We start from the raw sequence: 16,673 nt of genomic DNA, 5'->3' as shown, positions 1-16,673 counted from the left end.
AAAAAAAAAAAGAAAAGATGGGGGAAAATATTTGGATGCTGGCAGCTGGCCACCCTGAGCTGAGCTGATGCCTGAGCTGGAGGTGCTGGTGCATGCACAAGGGGTAATCCCAGAGCAGGGAGCTGAGGGTCAGCCCCAGTGTTTACAGCCACAGCAAGAGGCCACAGCGTGTCTGTGTCTCTAGGCCAGAGCAAGGAGAAGCAGGGACAGAGCAGCCTCTCCCCATCGATCACCCCTGGCCTGGGTTAGTGCCTGACACCCCCTCTGTGCCCCCAGCAGGGCTCACTGGGCTCTCAGCTGCACCCCCAGCAAAATGTGCTGAGTGTTGGAGTCCTGTCCACGGCAAGCTGTGGTAGCCATGGAAATCCCTCTGTTTAGCAAATTGTACAGAGGAAAACTCAACAGAGATGGCCAAGGGGATGAATTAGAGCTGCCCCTTGGCAAGAACAGCAGAGAAACTGGTGGGTTTGGGTTTCTGATTTTTCATTCACTGCTGACTTCCTGCTCTGAGAAGTGGAAAATACTTGCAGGGGCATTGCAAACTCTGCCACGTTTCTCTTGTGGTCCTGCCTCACCTTGCTGGGTTGGCCTCTCCCTGAGTGCCACTGGGGTGAGGTGTCCCTCTGCCCCTTCCACCCCTGGAATGTGCTCTTGGCATCCCCAGAGTCCCATGTCCTGAGGGAAGGTCCCCAGATATGTGGGAAACGCTGCTGGAAATGTTGCCAAGAGCCAAACTGGCCCTGTGTGACCCGTTCCTTTGCCCATCACCTCTCTTTCCATACATAAATCTTTCTATTGGACCTCTCTGTTGGTCTCCTGTTGTGCCCAGTTCCTCACAAATACCCAGTTATGGTGGTTTTTTGATAGTTCTTTCAAACATGGAAGCTGTGCTGGTGGATTAGCCTGGAAAAATCTAAGAAATGTGTATTATAAGGTATCTATACTTCTGGAATTGCTTTGTGCTACAGTCCTTCTGATGCTGCTTAAAGGTGCATTTGTTTCTGTATTTTAATTGCTGCTGCTGAGGATTTTGCTGCATTAATCCTCAGTTTCTAATAAATTGCTATGTATCTATAGAGAGAATTATTATTTTAGTCCCTTCAGCCTCTGGTATAGGGAAACAGGGATGGCAAAGCAATGTATCTCTGCAGCAGTCACTGTGCTGCCCTTAGAAATATGGGCAGTGAGCCAAGCAGAATTTAAAGAGTTTATTCAGAAATAACAGTTATTTAGATCTTGCCTCAGGCTGCATATTTGGGATGTGGATACACAAATCCTTTGGCTTGGGCACAGTGGGGATAAATACAACCAGTTTCCACCCCATGTGCAGTTCCCCATGAGAAGGAAAGATGGAAACCTCAATCTGTAAACAGTTTTTCCTGACCAGTCATTTTTAACTCATTCTGTTCTGGTTGCTCCTCTTTTGGGTCCAGCAATGTTCCAAACACAACCATGCTTTGCTGCATGCCCCTGCATGGGCCAGGAAATGTCTGAGGAAACCTGGATGTACAGACCATGACAAATGACCACTTACTGGAAAATGCTCTTCTACTGAAACCATCTGCGTGCAGCCTGACTCATCCAGGAGCTGGCAAAGCAGACAAGCCACCTCTCCTGTTTAAAAAGCAGGTTAGCCCCATGTATAAATGTTCCTTTCCAGTAGCAGCATTACTTTATCCCCCAGGCATGTTCTGCTGAGCCTGCTGTGGGTCAGCTCCCAGGAAAGCACAACCGAGGCACGACAGCCCCACGAGAGCAGCACCACATCTGCTCTGTGTTTTCACATGATTTATGGCAACATGTTGGAAATAAATGTGCAGATGCATGTGTGTATATATATGAACAAATAATACCTTATCACTGATCAAAAGTCCTGCTTGCTACTCTAATGCCAACAAATGTATTTTTAGGCTTCTCGGATCACTTGCTGCCAAAATTCCCACGTAGCATGCTTGCATAATAAAGTAAAATGAAAACAGCAACTCCATTGATCTTCAAAACCAACTGCACTTCGTTTTTCCACATGAAAAGACGATGGAGAGATTTATATGTGGTACTCCTATATTCCTGCAGTTAAGACTAAGGTACTTAGCAGGAGTACGGTTCAGCTTTGGGCTGTATGGAATCATTTATCTCCATGTAATACCAGTGAAGGTCTTTAATTATTTAACTGCTTACAGGGTTTATAACATTAGCTCAGATTCCTCACATTAGGCTCTTTATTTGCTTTTTATTCTGAAAAAATCTGATAGCCTTTGGAAGGAAGAGAAACAGGGTTTTTTCCTAGATAAACAGAAATTGGAGCTATGACTTGGCAGGAAATTTTCTTGATGACTTTTTTACAGACTAGATTTCACTATTTCAATGCTTTTGTGTTTTCTTCTTCCCACTCTGCCTTTCTTTTCTTTTTTTTTTTTTCCTTTAAATGGGAAGGCCCCTGTATTCCTTCTTTTCTGCTTTTTACAGACTGAGCAGAACATGAGGCAATAGAACTGGGAACTAACGTTAGTGCCAGACATTTCCCTGTGGGCAGACAAAACAGGAAAGTCAAATTCTGACTTGAAAAATATGAAAAACCCTGGCTGAAGATGCCCAAGGGCTTAGTGCAGTGCATGGGCCAGGTGCTCAGCTGTCATTGGTGTGTGTGGATCTGTGAGCAGCAGTGAGACATCCCTGGCTCCTTGGTGCTGGGATTGCACCAGGATTTACAGTGAGACATCCCCAGCTCCTTGGTGCTGGGATTGCACCAGGATTTACAGTGAGACATCCCCAGCTCCTTGGTGCTGGGATTGCACCAGGATTTACAGTGAGACATCCCCAGCTCCTTGGTGCTGGGATTGCACCAGGATTTACAGTGAGACATCCCCGGCTCCTTGGTGCTGGGATTGCACCAGGATTTACAGTGAGACACCCCTGGCTCCTTGGTGCTGGGATTGCACCAGGATTTACAGTGAGACATCCCTGGCTCCTTGGTGCTGGGATTGCACCAGGATTTACAGTGAGACATCCCTGGCTCCTTGGTGCTGGGATTGCACCAGGATTTACAGTCTGGGGAGCACAGAGAGCTCAGGGCTTGCAGGTGACAGCTTGATGTGACAGGTTAATTCCAGATGTGGCACAGCAATGAGCAGCTGTGCTGGTTTCCCCTGGCTGCTCCTCTCACTGCTCCTGCTGGTGGGTTCATCCTCCCACAGGTAACCCCAGGTCCCCTCTGCTGGTGGCAGGGAATGCAAAGGAGCCTCAATGGCAGTGAGGAGCATTCCACAGGTAGCTCCAGGGTGAGGTGAATCATGGGCTGTGATAATGTCAGACTCTGCAATCTATTCCTCATTTGCTGAACTAAAGCTTTTGTGGGACAATAGTGCAGTGTGTGCTCTGTAAAAGCCAAGGGAGTGAAGGGCAGCAGGGAAAGCAGAGCAATGAGAACTAAATAGCCCATGGCAGGTATGGAGCCTGCTTACTTCTCTGATTTTTGGTTTAAATGCAGTACTTAGATAGCACTGGACCTGTCCTCCTGTTAAAATCAGTGTTGCCCCATATCCTCCTTTCTTCCCTTAGGTTACTTAGAGCCTTCCAAACTTTAGGGAGAAAAAATATTAAATTAATCATTGTTAAAAAATAATAATTTAATGCAGTTGTTGATTAATCCACTAATCAGGATATATAGGAATATCAAGCTCTTCTTACCCCAGCCAAGCAATGCTCACCTTTGCTGGTGGAGGTCACCAGCCCTGTTTTCAGAATTGTGTGGTGCCAGTCAGGGGCTGTGGCCAGGGCTGCCATTCCTGGTGGCAGTGTCCCCATCTGCAGGCTGTCCCCAGGCCATGGAGCAATCACAGCCACTGCAGGACACTCCACACATGAGTGCTCTGCCATAAACACTTCACACAAATCCTCCAGGGCTCATGATGCCAATTTTGTGCAATGACTATTTTGGCTGAGAGCAGTATGGACTTACTGGAAAATGAATAACCACTGCTACAAGTGTCAGAACTAAACATTTGCTTTGCTCCCCACTTTCACCCATCTCCTTTTCCCCTCAAGGTCTCTGTTTCCATCCAACCTTGCTGGAGCCAGTGCCTGGGGGTTCCTGGGTGTTCTGGACCAGCCCTGTCCCTCACTGGAAGATAATTGCCTGGTTTTGTCCTTCATTGGGGAGGAATAAGGTGACACCTGTGCTTTCCACCATACTGTCTGCTCCTCAGGAGGGCTGCACTCGGGCTCCAAGGTCTCCATCACCAATGGAGCTGTGGGAAGAGGTGGAGGCAGGCTGAGAATGGGCAGGAGGGAGGTGCTGGGAGGCATTGGCTGTCAGGTGTGCTGGGTGCAGCCTTGGGGATGCACAGGGCTCAAGGGAAGGGAGGCATGCTGTTATATTAGCACAGGGGACCCCAGTTTTGCAGGTTTCTGGGGTTTAGGTGAGATTTCCTTTATTTCCATTTACTTCAAGGAACAATTTCTATGAGGCAACTCCCCAGGGCATTGGGGAAGGGAGCAGGGAGCAGGGAAAGGCTGAGGGGATGGAAAGCAAACCCACCTTTGGGCTGGGGAGAGGAGGGACAGGGCTCTGGGAGATGGGCTTCCCCAAATTTCCTCAGGGAAACCCTGAAGCACCCAACGTCTGAGATCTCGTTTTGGAGAGAGCCAGTGGTCATCTCCTAGGGCCAAGGATCTGATAGCAGTGGAGGAAAAAGGAAATAAATCATCCCTGGGAACTGTGTGAGAGGCAAGGAGCTGAGTCAGCCCTTGTGGGCTCAGTGTCACACAGACACATCTTCTGGTGGTTTTGTGTCAGGAAATTTGGAGGACTGGTTCCAAGCAGTGCTGGCCATGCTGGGCTCCCCTGGCTGATGTGAGTCTGGGAAGGGCTCAGCCTCCAGCTGCTTTTCAAATGGATGTGATGTGAGCTATCCTCTGCAAAATTAGTGGATTTGAGTTAAAATGAGGCACTAATGTCTCTGAGGAGGTATCTGTGTTCTTTTACAGCACACAGTTGTGCTGTTTTGCAATCAAACCTTGTGTTTTAGGATTTTTGCTGAGTTGCTCTGTTTTCTGCTCCACCCATTTAGGGTACACTGCTGTGGAAGTGATGCTGGTGGTGAAGCTGGTGTCACACCAGGCAGAACATCCCAACCCATGGCATCTCTGCAGCACAAAGAGGTGAGAAAGGCCTGACTTATTGCTTTATCTAGCAAATGTCTGGAGCTTGTTCTGAGGCTGCGCTCAGTTTAACACACTCAGAAGTGTTTGCCAACCTTCCCTGGTGCTTTGTGTGTCCCCATTGGGCCCCTTGTACCCCTCATTGAGGGTCCTGTTGGGCTCCAACACAGGGAGCTGTGGGCTGGGTCCTGCACAGGTCAGTGCTGAAGCCCATGGACAAGGAATAAATCTCCAAGAGTTGAGCATTTCATCCTGTCAACCTGGGAGAGATTTGCTCAGATGACTTACATTAATTTTAATGGAAACTGTGTGCAGAAACCACAAGCTTAAATCAAGAAGATTATGTCAAAAGAGCAGACTTCATATCCATAAATCCAAATGACAGACTCCAAGTGGGTTTTTCTGTTCACTGCAACGAACCCATCACTATTTTCAGCTTCTTAGAGCTGACACAATGCCCAGCCTTCATGGGGATCAAGTTTTGGAATGGTTTTTGTAATTCAAAGGATAAAGGAAGAAATCTCCCCAAGTAGGGTCATGTTAATAAGCAGCTGCACTGAAGGAACAGTTCTCAGAGGCTTCAGCCCAAGCTCTGGCTTGGCATCTCACTGCAGTCTCTGTGCCAAGGTGGGCTGGGCTGCTGAATTACATTTCCTTGTGGTGCTGTGGTTGGGAGCATGGCAAAGGATGTTGCATCAGTCCTGCCTGCCCATCCCAGAAAGGAGACTGGCACTTTCCATGGAAGAAAGAGTCTTTCCTGTCCAGCTGTACTTCAAAAATTCTGTCCATTAACTGCAATGAAAGGAGGGGGAAATACAACCTTCAGAAATCTCCACAATGGATAGTATTGATTTTTTTTTGAGGATAATTTAGCTTGACAGAGCACCTCTTGAGCTTGTGTGGAGATGGAGGTATAAGACAAATCCAACACAGCAGTCACAAACTGATCAAAATGCAATTGAAGAAAGGGATGAAATTTGATGTATTGCAACAGGTCAAGAAAACCATGACATGTCTTTGGGCAAAGAAAAGGACCTGGCAGGCAGGCTTGGAACCAAAATCCTGCTGTGTTCTGTGCCTGAGAGAGCCCCTCATCACAGTCACAGCCTTCTCCATGAGCAGGACAAGAGCCCCACCACAGGGCTCTCCTCCTTGTGTGGAAGGAACAGTCAGAAGAATTCCCTCTCTTCTATCCTGAACTGCTCCCAGCCAGCCCTCCCACCTGCTCCTTTTCTCCGAAGCCAGCCTGACCTCAGTGCCTGCTTGAGTTCCTGCCTGGCTCCCTGGGGCTGCCATTACCAACACAGAAATCAGGCCACCAAATTTCTGGAGAACCTCACAGCCTGGGGCTGTCAATCCCCACTGTCTGGAGACAGATCTGCTGCTTGTTTTCTCTCTGTAGATCCTAAAACGCCTGTGCAAGGTGGTGCCCTGTGCCAGTGCTCCAGCAGCAGCTCCAGGGCAGGTCTCAAGACCAGCTGGGATGGGGATCTCCTCATGACCCACCAGAAAGCAGCCCTGTTTCTGGAGAAGGAATAAAATCCCTCCTGCAAACCCCTCCCTGCTTTTGGAGGCAGGGCAGAGAAAGCTCTTCTGCCAGGAAACAGTAGCCAGCCCTGATGAACAGGGAGCCACTTGTCATTAGGCTCTTGTCAGTGACTGACATGTTTGTGGCTCTGGACATCTGGAAGGGATTTAGCAGAAAGGTCTGGATCCTGTGACACTGCTAATCTCCCTGGCTGATGGATTGAAGGGAATGAGGTGGAAGGAGAAAACTGAAGATCCGAGGGCTGATTCTTCCCACATGTGAAATAAATAAAGGACCTGCTCAGGGAAGAGAGTAAACAACAGCATTCTGCAGCATCAACCACTTTCTCTTGCTTTTCCGTTCTCCAGTTGTTTATTGGAGTTAACTGCAGTGTGCCAAAAGCAAAACACACTCAGACCCACAGGGTTTGGGTTTCTGCAGGGTGGTGGAGCTCAGGGACTCTCCCCTCTCTGGCTCCCCAGCCACCTTCCCCTCTTGGATGGGGTGTTTGGGGCTCAGTGATGTTTCCCCACAGAGGTGGTGAGCAGAGCTTGAGCCACACCCCAGATCACCTCCTGCTACAAACTCTCACCCAGATTTTGTGAGTACTCCTGAGGCTCAGCCTTTGTGCAGGATGGCCCCAGCAGACCCCAGACAAACGTGGGAGTCCCGCCACTGCTGCAGACCTGGGGGAGAGCCAATGGGACCCAGAGGTTTTAACTGTTGGCTTCATCTTCCTGTGATGTAAGAAAGAAGAGTTATGGCAAAAAGTGGCAGAGAGATTTCCCAAAGTCAGATCTGGGGGCTGGTGGTTGGGACAGAGCTCGTCTGTGGGAGACCTGAGCTTGGCTGCAGGTAAAGGGGCTGCTCTGGGTTAGTCATGCTCAGAAATCACCCAGTCTTACAGAAAAATGCACAGCTAAAGGCTGTTTCAAAACAAGGGACATGATCTGCCTTTTCAATCTCTTGACTACTTGGTTGTCAGGTTCTTCTGAGTGACTCAAATTTCATCTTGACTGAGGTTTGGGAAACCTTCCAGCTGCAAATGCCACCCACAATAAGTTGGTTGTGTTCTTTGCCTCGGTTCAGTCCTGCTCAAGATAACCTCATGCCTAGACATGGTGCTGCTATACATTGTGTACTGATGAGCAACATATTTGAAGTTGTTTCTAGGAGTATGACACATTATTTGGACGATTATCTTAAGCATGGCATTCCAAAAATATACCATTGGATGTCTCATGGTTTTGAGATGGTCTTTTTTTAGTACCATCTGGGCTGAAATAATAAGGGTCTGTCCAGGACCCATGAGCTCAGACCTCAGTAGGATTCACATACAATTCCTAATTTGGACAATTTCGGATTCAAAGAGTCACTGGAGGAAAATGGTCAGGGAATTCCCTGGTTCTTCAGTTTAAAGTGTAAATCACCAAAGGCCAGCGAAAGCTAATGAGCAAGTCAAAGATACTTTAGCCAGCTAAACAAATATTCCCAGCAGTAATCAGCTCAGAGGACCTTTAAATGACCTTTAAAAAACTGTTTTATCATACTCTTCGCTTTTGAGAAGGATTTGTGCTTAAAAGAGCTTTCAGGGAGTTTGACAATTGGATTTTGCCAAGTTCTAGAAAGTTAGAGTAACAAGTGCCCAGAGTTGGTGCTGGAAATTCAGTGTTGGCAGCCCTGACGTGCTCTGGAGCAAGCCCTTGTGCGTGTTCATAGGTGCATATTTGCACATCATGTCCCTAAACCCCTGTGGTTTTACTCCTGGCCAGCCCCAGGCAGGGATAAGTGTGCTCCATCTTCCACCTACCTGACCTGGCCTCTAGAAAAAAAAGGAGAGTCTGGGATTCAACAAGCATGACCTCATCCAGGGAGTTTCACATTACTGCAAGGATTAGGACCATATGACTGGAAAGCCCATCTGATAAATATTTGTTCCTGCTCATGGATGAAGCATCTCTCCTGCAGCAGCTGGAGGAGGGAACGTTGTCCTCCTGCTCCTCCTGGCTCTGCCAGCACTCTGGGCTCCTGGTGTAAATCAGCCCCTCTCTGGGCTGCAGTAAAAGAAGCAAATGTGTCCACTTGCCAGCTCCAGAGTTGGAGAGTGATGAGTGTGGACAGTGCCAAACCATTGTGAAAAGCAGACTTAGAAGAATCAAAAACTAATAATGAAGAAATTAGTCCGTCTTGGACATGTTAGAACTGCCAGACTAATCCTACTGGAATCCTCCCAGGCCAGAGCATCACTTACTCACTTTCTCAGTAGCTGGCAGCTCTGCTGTTTAAAAGTAGTGGTGGAAACTACTTTGGCTTTAAGAAAATCTTTATTTGTAGTGAGGTTTTGCTTCATTTGAATTCCAGATTTCCAGGCACTTGGGGCTAATGGGAATACAAACTCCTATTGCATCACACCAAAGAAATCACTTCTCTGACTCTTCCCATCAGTGACCAAAGCTGAGTTTGTTGACTCTTTCTGAGTGAGAAGCCCCACCAAAATCAAGAGCTCAGTTCATCTAAAGAAGAGGAACTGGATTTTAGCCCAAGATGTCTTGCTTTACAACGTGCTATGTCTCCTATAAAATCCATGTCTCAAGTTTCTCACTGCCTTGGCTATGCCAAAGTCCTGGTGCATGTTCAGACATCCTCTACAAGACCTATTCCCACAAGTGCATCTCTTGTAAAAAGCCATAAACCTACGTGCATGTGAGCTCAGAAATGTGTGTGTGTGCCTTGCAGGACAAATCAGAGTGTGCCTGCTTCAAATACTTGACTGAAACCTGTAAAAAATGCTGCTCCTCATATTTTATGGAAAATAAACGACATGGCCCTGGCTGGCTGTAAAGGTGTTTTATCCAGGAACATGTGTCTGTACATTGAACTTGCACAATGAAGGCAATTATTTTCCGTTCAACCCTCCTGACACATATTGCAATGCTGCTTCTCAGCAGTGGTGAGGAAATGGATCCAAACCCCTCCAGGTTTGCCTGGCCCTTTATCAAGGAGCCTCTGCAAGCACTGCAGATTATATCATTAAATCATTCCCTCCTAGAAGCAGTCGCTGGCCTTGTCATGTTATCTGCTCAGCTGTAACGAGAAAACCACTGCAACTCAATTAAGGTCTAAGTCCCCCAGAATTCCTCATGGTGATGGTGGACTTGCAATATCTCATTGACAAGTGTGTGTCCCTATGGTTTTGGGGTTTCTAGGTGCATGTGCATCATGGGCTGGGGGAAAGCACTGCTTTTTGGGCATGCAGCCCCAAAGCAGACAGTGGTGAATGGTGTGTCTCTGTCTGAGGAAGCAGAAGGAAAAGGTGAAATCCAGACATGAAGGAGCTGCTGAGGTACAGAATCACCTTCAGAGTGTGATGTCAAAGCTGAAGGAAGGCCTGAGGAGGTGTTTTGCTGCCAATGGTGTGATGCCAGGCAGGAGAGCACATGAGGTTGTTTTGCTCCTGTACCCACACAGTCCAGCCCTGTGGGGATCAGTGTGGAGGTGGCCAGTGACATCTTTCCAAGCTCTTACAGAAACCAAGAGCAGAGATCTGTCAGTTTTCTGCCTCCCAGCTGTGCGGGGCCTCTCCAGTGTCAGATCTGTATCAAACAGAATCATTAAGGCTGGAAAAGATCATCACTTTAAGATCATCACTTCCAAATATTAACCCAGCACTGCCAAGCCCACCACTAAACCATGTCCCTAAGTGTCACAGGGCCACATCAGCACGTTTCTTGAACACTTGTATAACTCTCCAGAACTGGGATATCAGGGCTGTTACATACTACATGTAACAGATACCAATCATTTTTAAATTTTCATTATTATTTCAAACCCTATTTCTTCTCTTAGATGCAGCATCTCTTCTTAAGGTGTGACTCAAACAAGGCAAGGCAGCCCTGAGAAACACTCTGGTGTTCTCCAGTTTCTTACCTTCCCAGAACTTAATGATTCTAAATATTTTTAATATGCTCCTGACTGCAAGAACCCACAGGGCTTGGATAAACCTTTGGGATTGCTTCAGAAGTATGGATAATATGTTGGAAAATGTAAAGTAGGGAACATGATGGCACTTTTGTGCTTTAAGGCTCTTTTTCTTCTCTTCCATAACACATGCAATGCATGGAGAGATTCCTGTGCAGAGGCCTCATGCTCTGTGAGCAATTCCCACCTTGCCATGTTGGGTCTAGCATAGTATAAAATGTGGAAATCTGAAATTATTGTTCTGAGCCACATAGGCACTTTCTGAGGCTGGCCTTGAAGCCAGAGTTTTGTCATGTTCTCAGGGAGCTGAACTTCATCCAGAGTCTGCAGGCCAACAGGAGCAGCTTTCTGGCTACACAGCTCTGGTTATGAGATGGTCTATTGACATAATGGAGTTTGTGTATCTTTTTGGCAGGCAATGCCTTCTTCTGCCTGTTCTATTCAACCAGAATTAATGAGTACCTTGGGTTTTGTTTGGTTTTTTTCCTTTTTATTCTTTTTTTTAAGGAAGTTCCAATATATCATAATAAACTAAATGAATTCAGATTTCAAAGCTTAGCATCCCAAAATAACAGTCAGTTGTAATTTGGCTCAGGATGCTCCAACGTTTGCTCTCTTCCTGCATTACAACATGGCCTGGGGCCAAGCTCAGCAGATTACTGTGCTGATGCTGGGCGTCTATCAGGCCTTTAAATCAGATGGAGCAGGCCAGAAAAAACTTGCTTTTATCCGTTTTAAGGGCTGCAGACTCTGCTTGTCAAGTGGTTTGCTCTCCAGTGATGCCACAGACTTCTCCATGGCTTATGCAGCTATGCATGGAAATGAATATTCCCCAGAAAGGTATGTCAGAATAAGATTTCTTAGGGGTTCTCTACTTCATTGCTGGCTTGCTGAAAGTAAGAAGATAAATTGCAGGATAAGGAATAAAATGAGAACATGCAAGAGCTGGAAATGTCTTGTGGGAGAGGTTTTCTATCTCTCTTTTTTATTTTTCATATACATGGATGATATGAATAAGTGGCCCTGAATTATTCCCTGAAAGTTGAATTGCTACTTCTTGTGACTTCCTGCTCTGTAAATCTACTGTATCATATATCTGCAATATTGGGCAATGGGAAGGAGGGGAAAATAGAAAACAGGTGACGAGATACCAGCTTGGCCCATAGCTCTGCTCCTGAGATTCAGTGGGTTTATTTTGTGTGTGTGCCTGTCAGCAAATGAGAGAGCAACAGCAACAGAGAGGTGTTCTTAAAAAGACTTTTCTCAAAGTATCTAATGTGGGAAGATACTTGCAAGTTTATACGATGAAGTAAGAGAATTGTTTTGTTTATACAAGGGAAGATAAAGCACATTTTTCATCCATCATAATGATATATTAAAAGGAAGTAGAATATTGTGTGTAATTGCCTTTTTGGCCAGCATTCCCAAGGCCCCTGAGGACAGGACAAGGGGTGCCTGTCCCATCCAGCTCAGGGCAACAACCCTGCTTGAATGCTTGGGGGAGGCACTTCAGCCCTGCTCAGTGGAGATTAATTGGGCCAGACCTAACAAGACCTACAACAGTATCCTCACTGTTAATCAGAGAAGAGAGACAAACAAACAGTACCTGTACATGGGCATGTAGTGACAGGACAGAGGGGAGTGGTTGTAAACTGGCAGAGGGCAGGGTTGGATGGGGTATTTGGGAGAAATTCTTCCAGGTTGCCAGTGGCTGTTGGCAGGGCCAGGTTGGATGGGACTTAAGGCAACCTGGTGTCAGAGACTGAAATGTTGAAATTTGTGGCTAAAACATCTTCATGGAGGACTTCTGCCTATTATAGCAAAACTGTATAAAAGCTGTAGAGAAGACCACCACACCCTGGCTAAGGCCCTGGACTGCTCACTGATGGAATAAGATAAAGTGATTCAATTCTGGGCTGGGGGAAGAAGAACACACTCACTGAGGGATGGAGCTGAGCACCTTCAGGGGGGAGAGCACAGCCCTGGGGCCATAAGCTGCCAGGCTGGCACAGACCTCACACCAAGGGTCAGGAGAGGTTTTGGGTGTGTGCTGAAAAAGCCTCTGGTGAGGGGCAGTGAACACCCATCCTCTGCTGTGCAGAGCAGCTCAGGGAGGGAACCCTTCACTCGGGGAAAAATCCATGTGGAGGGCAGCAGAGGGCGTCTCCTGGCCCATCAAAGGCCCCCACAAAGGGGTCCCAGACCCTGCAATGGACCCTCAGTGTTGCAAGGGACAGTGACAAACTGGGGCCCTGCAAGGGAGAAACCTGGGTGTTCCCAGTGGCCCAAACTTGTGTTAATCCTCTGGATTCTGTACTCAGCACCAAGGCAGGGGACACGCACCAAGACCAGATGGAGGGAAACCACGAGATGTCCTTGGGACCCCCAGAAGGGTGACATGTGTCTGCCTAACCCCTGTCAGTCTCTCCCTGCCCTCCCCACCCCTGCATGCTTCTCTCTCTCTCTCTTTTTCTCTTTCTTTCTTTCTTTCTTTCTTTTCCTTCCTTCCTTCCTTCCTTCCTTCCTTCCTTCCTTCCTTCCTTCCTTCCTTCCTTCCTTCCTTCCTTCCTTCCTTCCTTCCTTCCTTCCTTCCTTCCTTCCTTCCTTCCTTCCTTCCTTCCTTCCTTCCTTCCTTCCTTCCTTCCTTCCTTCCTTCCTTCCTTCCTTCCTTCCTTCCTTCCTTCCTTCCTTCCTTCCTTCCTTCCTTCCTTCCTTCCTTCCTTCCTTCCTTCCTTCCTTCCTTCCTTCCTTCCTTCCTTCCTTCCTTCCTTCCTTCCTTCCTTCCTTCCTTCCTTCCTTCCTTCCTTCCTTCCTTCCTTCCCTTTTCTTTCTTTCTTTCTTCTTCTCTTTCTTTCTCCTTGCCTCTTTTACTATTAAATCAAATATATCACTTTCTTTGGAACCAACATCCAGCCTCGTTTGGTTTTAATCAAGTTTTGCGGTGTATGTTGAACCTTTCTGTGTTTTTCCCGTTTTCTTCACAGAGATTTCTTTTTCTTTGCTCTTCTGTTTTTAAACCAGTTCATAACACATGACCTAGGATCTTCTTGTTCAACCAACCTGCCATGGGCAGGGACACCTTCCACTAGACCAGGTTGCTCAGAGCCCCCTCCAACCTGGCCTTTTATGTAGTTTAATGCATGTTACTGTGCATTTATTACATGGGGTGATGTATTGCATTTATTACATATGCAGTATTGCATTCATCACATGGGCGATATATTGCATTTATCTCTATTTTATTAGTGAGTTACTGAACAAAATAATAACACTTCAAATATATAGAGGGCCTTTTGGACACAGTTTGGAGTGGATCTGGAACATAAATCCCATTAAGTCCCTGCCGTGTGTGGTAGAGGCAAGTGGGATTAGCTCTCTTCCTTTTCCAGCACGCTCTGGACACATCAACTGGAGCTGTCTGAGAAGGGAAACGAAGGGAATTATGTGATCTTTATCAGGATCTTTTTAAAAGACTGATGTGTGAAAGCAAGAGCACGTGTGAAGGACCATCTGCCACATCGTTAGCACTTTGGACATGGAAAGCAGCCCCGAAAGGCAAATGCGGGAGCATTTGGGGTGAAGAAGTTGTTCCAAAAGAACCAGAAAGACACAGAAGGGAAATATATTCCTCTGATGTCAGTATGGACAGTGAAAGCAGGGAACAGAGTGAGGGTGTGGGATGAGATGGGAAGTATTTCACTGCAATGTATGCATGGCTTGTGGTCACTGTCATTTCCCAGCAGTTCCTGGCTCTGAACTCCCAGCCCAAGGCAGGCATGAGCCGCTGGCTGCCACCAGGGAATATTGCCCTGTGATATTCCCAATCCCCTCTCTGGGCCGTTTGTGTTTGCTCCAGCCCCATTTGTGCTGGGGCTGCTCTGATCCTGCCGTGTCCCGTGCAGGACTGTGCCTCCTGCCTGGCATTCCAGGAACACACAGGAGGCAATTGGAGGAACCTCACCTTCTCATTCTTCCGAATAAATTCCGCTCAGTTTCAAACAAAAGCACAACAAAGGTGCTCAGAGATATTTTCAGTGCTTTTTCTCCTTGTGAAAACAAGAGCAGAGGCTACTCTGGGAGAAAAGAAATTCAGCCTGAAATCACCATTAAGTTGAGCTCTGAATGAAATTGAGATTCAGCCTGTTGCAGGAATGTGAGGATTACCAAACATCACTATGACTTTTTATTTTGGGAATCAGAGATTTTTCTGAGGATAGCAGAAATTTAATATGGCACACACACAAAGAAACCAATTTTAATTTTATGCTGTTGATTATTTACCTTGAAACTATTACTAGAGAGGTGGAAAGGTGGTTTTTGTCCAAAATCTCTTCTTCTGGCCTTTCTGTGCAGCTCACAGAACAACATGAAAAATATTTATGGTCTTAATGATTCAGTAATTTCAACCTTCAGTTTTGTTTATACAGGAAAAGCTTTTAAAATAATAGATGTTTATTATTGCTGAAGATTTCTTCGTTTGGCTTGGGGTATGTCTTTGGGTTCCTCCCTTTTGGTGGAACAGCTGTTATGTCTGAAATGTGTACAGAAGGGTCTATTTGTGTAGAGTGCAATTTTCTACATGATTGATTTTGGAGTATTTGTATGAGTGTGCAGAGAGTCCACTGCCCGTGGATTTCATTTCAAACTAAACATCCGTCTGGAGGCAGAGGTTAAAACAAGTGCAAATCAAAGCACTGGTTACTCACAAATAGGTTTGTCACAGTCTGATAGCCCAGTATATTTAAATATTTCTTTGCAACACTTGAACTGCTCTCAAACGGATTCTAGAAGCTAATTGAAAGCTTAGTCAGTACAGAAAGTCCTGTTGGAGAGGAATAATGAATAAAGATGCACTGAAGAAGAACGAGGAGGCAGCTGGGCTGGGAGGGAGGGATGGCGAGGAAGCAAAGCAGCAGTGGTAGATAAAAGCAGTGGATTTGCCAGTGGATTTGCCTGCATGTGACTGGGGGGAGCCAGGAGCTGTCAGTGCTGGCACAGCATGGCAGTGGGGCTGTCCCATCCCTCCCCACACTCACCCTGACCCCTCACAGCTGCCTGTCCCTCCTCACTCTCTGTTGGCTTAAGCTCCAGGGGAACATCTCACTGGGAAAAATCTTAGTCACTTTAATTTCCAGCATTTTGGGTTCAACAAACTTCTGCTGGGTACGGTGCGGGGTTTGGTGTCTCAAGGACATCAACCCTTGTTCTGGAAGGTTGTTATAGGAACAGGGGGTCCTGCTGGCTCATGCCAGGACAGGCAGCCCTGTGCTCCTGGGGAAAGATGCTCTTCTGAGGACCTGGGGCTCCTGGTCCTTGGGGTGTCTGGGAGAGAAGCTCATACACCTTAAACCAGCTTTGTGAGTGAAAGGGACCTTGTGATTCCCAAAACAGCAGCCTAGCACGTGGGGGCAAGGCAGGAGCCTACACCCATGGCTTGGCTCTGCCACCATGTGGGATCTTTGATGTTTTTCTTCAGAGAAATTGCAATTGGCTGCTGTTTTCACGGGCCTCAGCAGTTGGCAATGCCTTTGCTTGATTTCTCTCCGCTTGTCATTCTGTTTTTAAGAGTTTTAAGCCTTCCCCTGGCAGAAAAAAATTGCAATAGCTTGGGGAGGAGGAGTTAGACCAAAGGGTCTAACTCTGACCTGGGAAAATGCACAACCATCAGATCGGGCTTCACAACTGAAAATCTTTGCCCAGAGCCAGGGAACCAAGTCACCCCTTTCTGGGCAGAGCACAGATCACTGCTCTCTTTTAAACAGAGAACTGGAGGCTCATAAAATTGCCTCCGTTTTACAGAGATGCAGCTGAGGCTCTCAGGCAATGCTCAAGAGGGTTTAAAACATCACCTTTTCCTCAGAAAGACCTGAGACCTCTGTTTCTTGTCTTTTATGCTGGAGTCATGAGTCTTTGCAGGTAAGATTTCATTATTTACCTACTTAGATGGAGGAAGTAATGAAACACTCCCTGGGGAGAGGAAACCTGACTGAGGAATGGTTTAATGAAT

The sequence above is a fragment of the Agelaius phoeniceus genome, chromosome 15 (assembly GCF_051311805.1).
Source record: "Agelaius phoeniceus isolate bAgePho1 chromosome 15, bAgePho1.hap1, whole genome shotgun sequence".
NCBI classification, from domain to species: Eukaryota; Metazoa; Chordata; class Aves; order Passeriformes; family Icteridae; genus Agelaius; species Agelaius phoeniceus.
The sequence above is the reverse complement of the archived record's forward strand: the minus strand, read 5'-3'. Positions refer to the sequence as shown.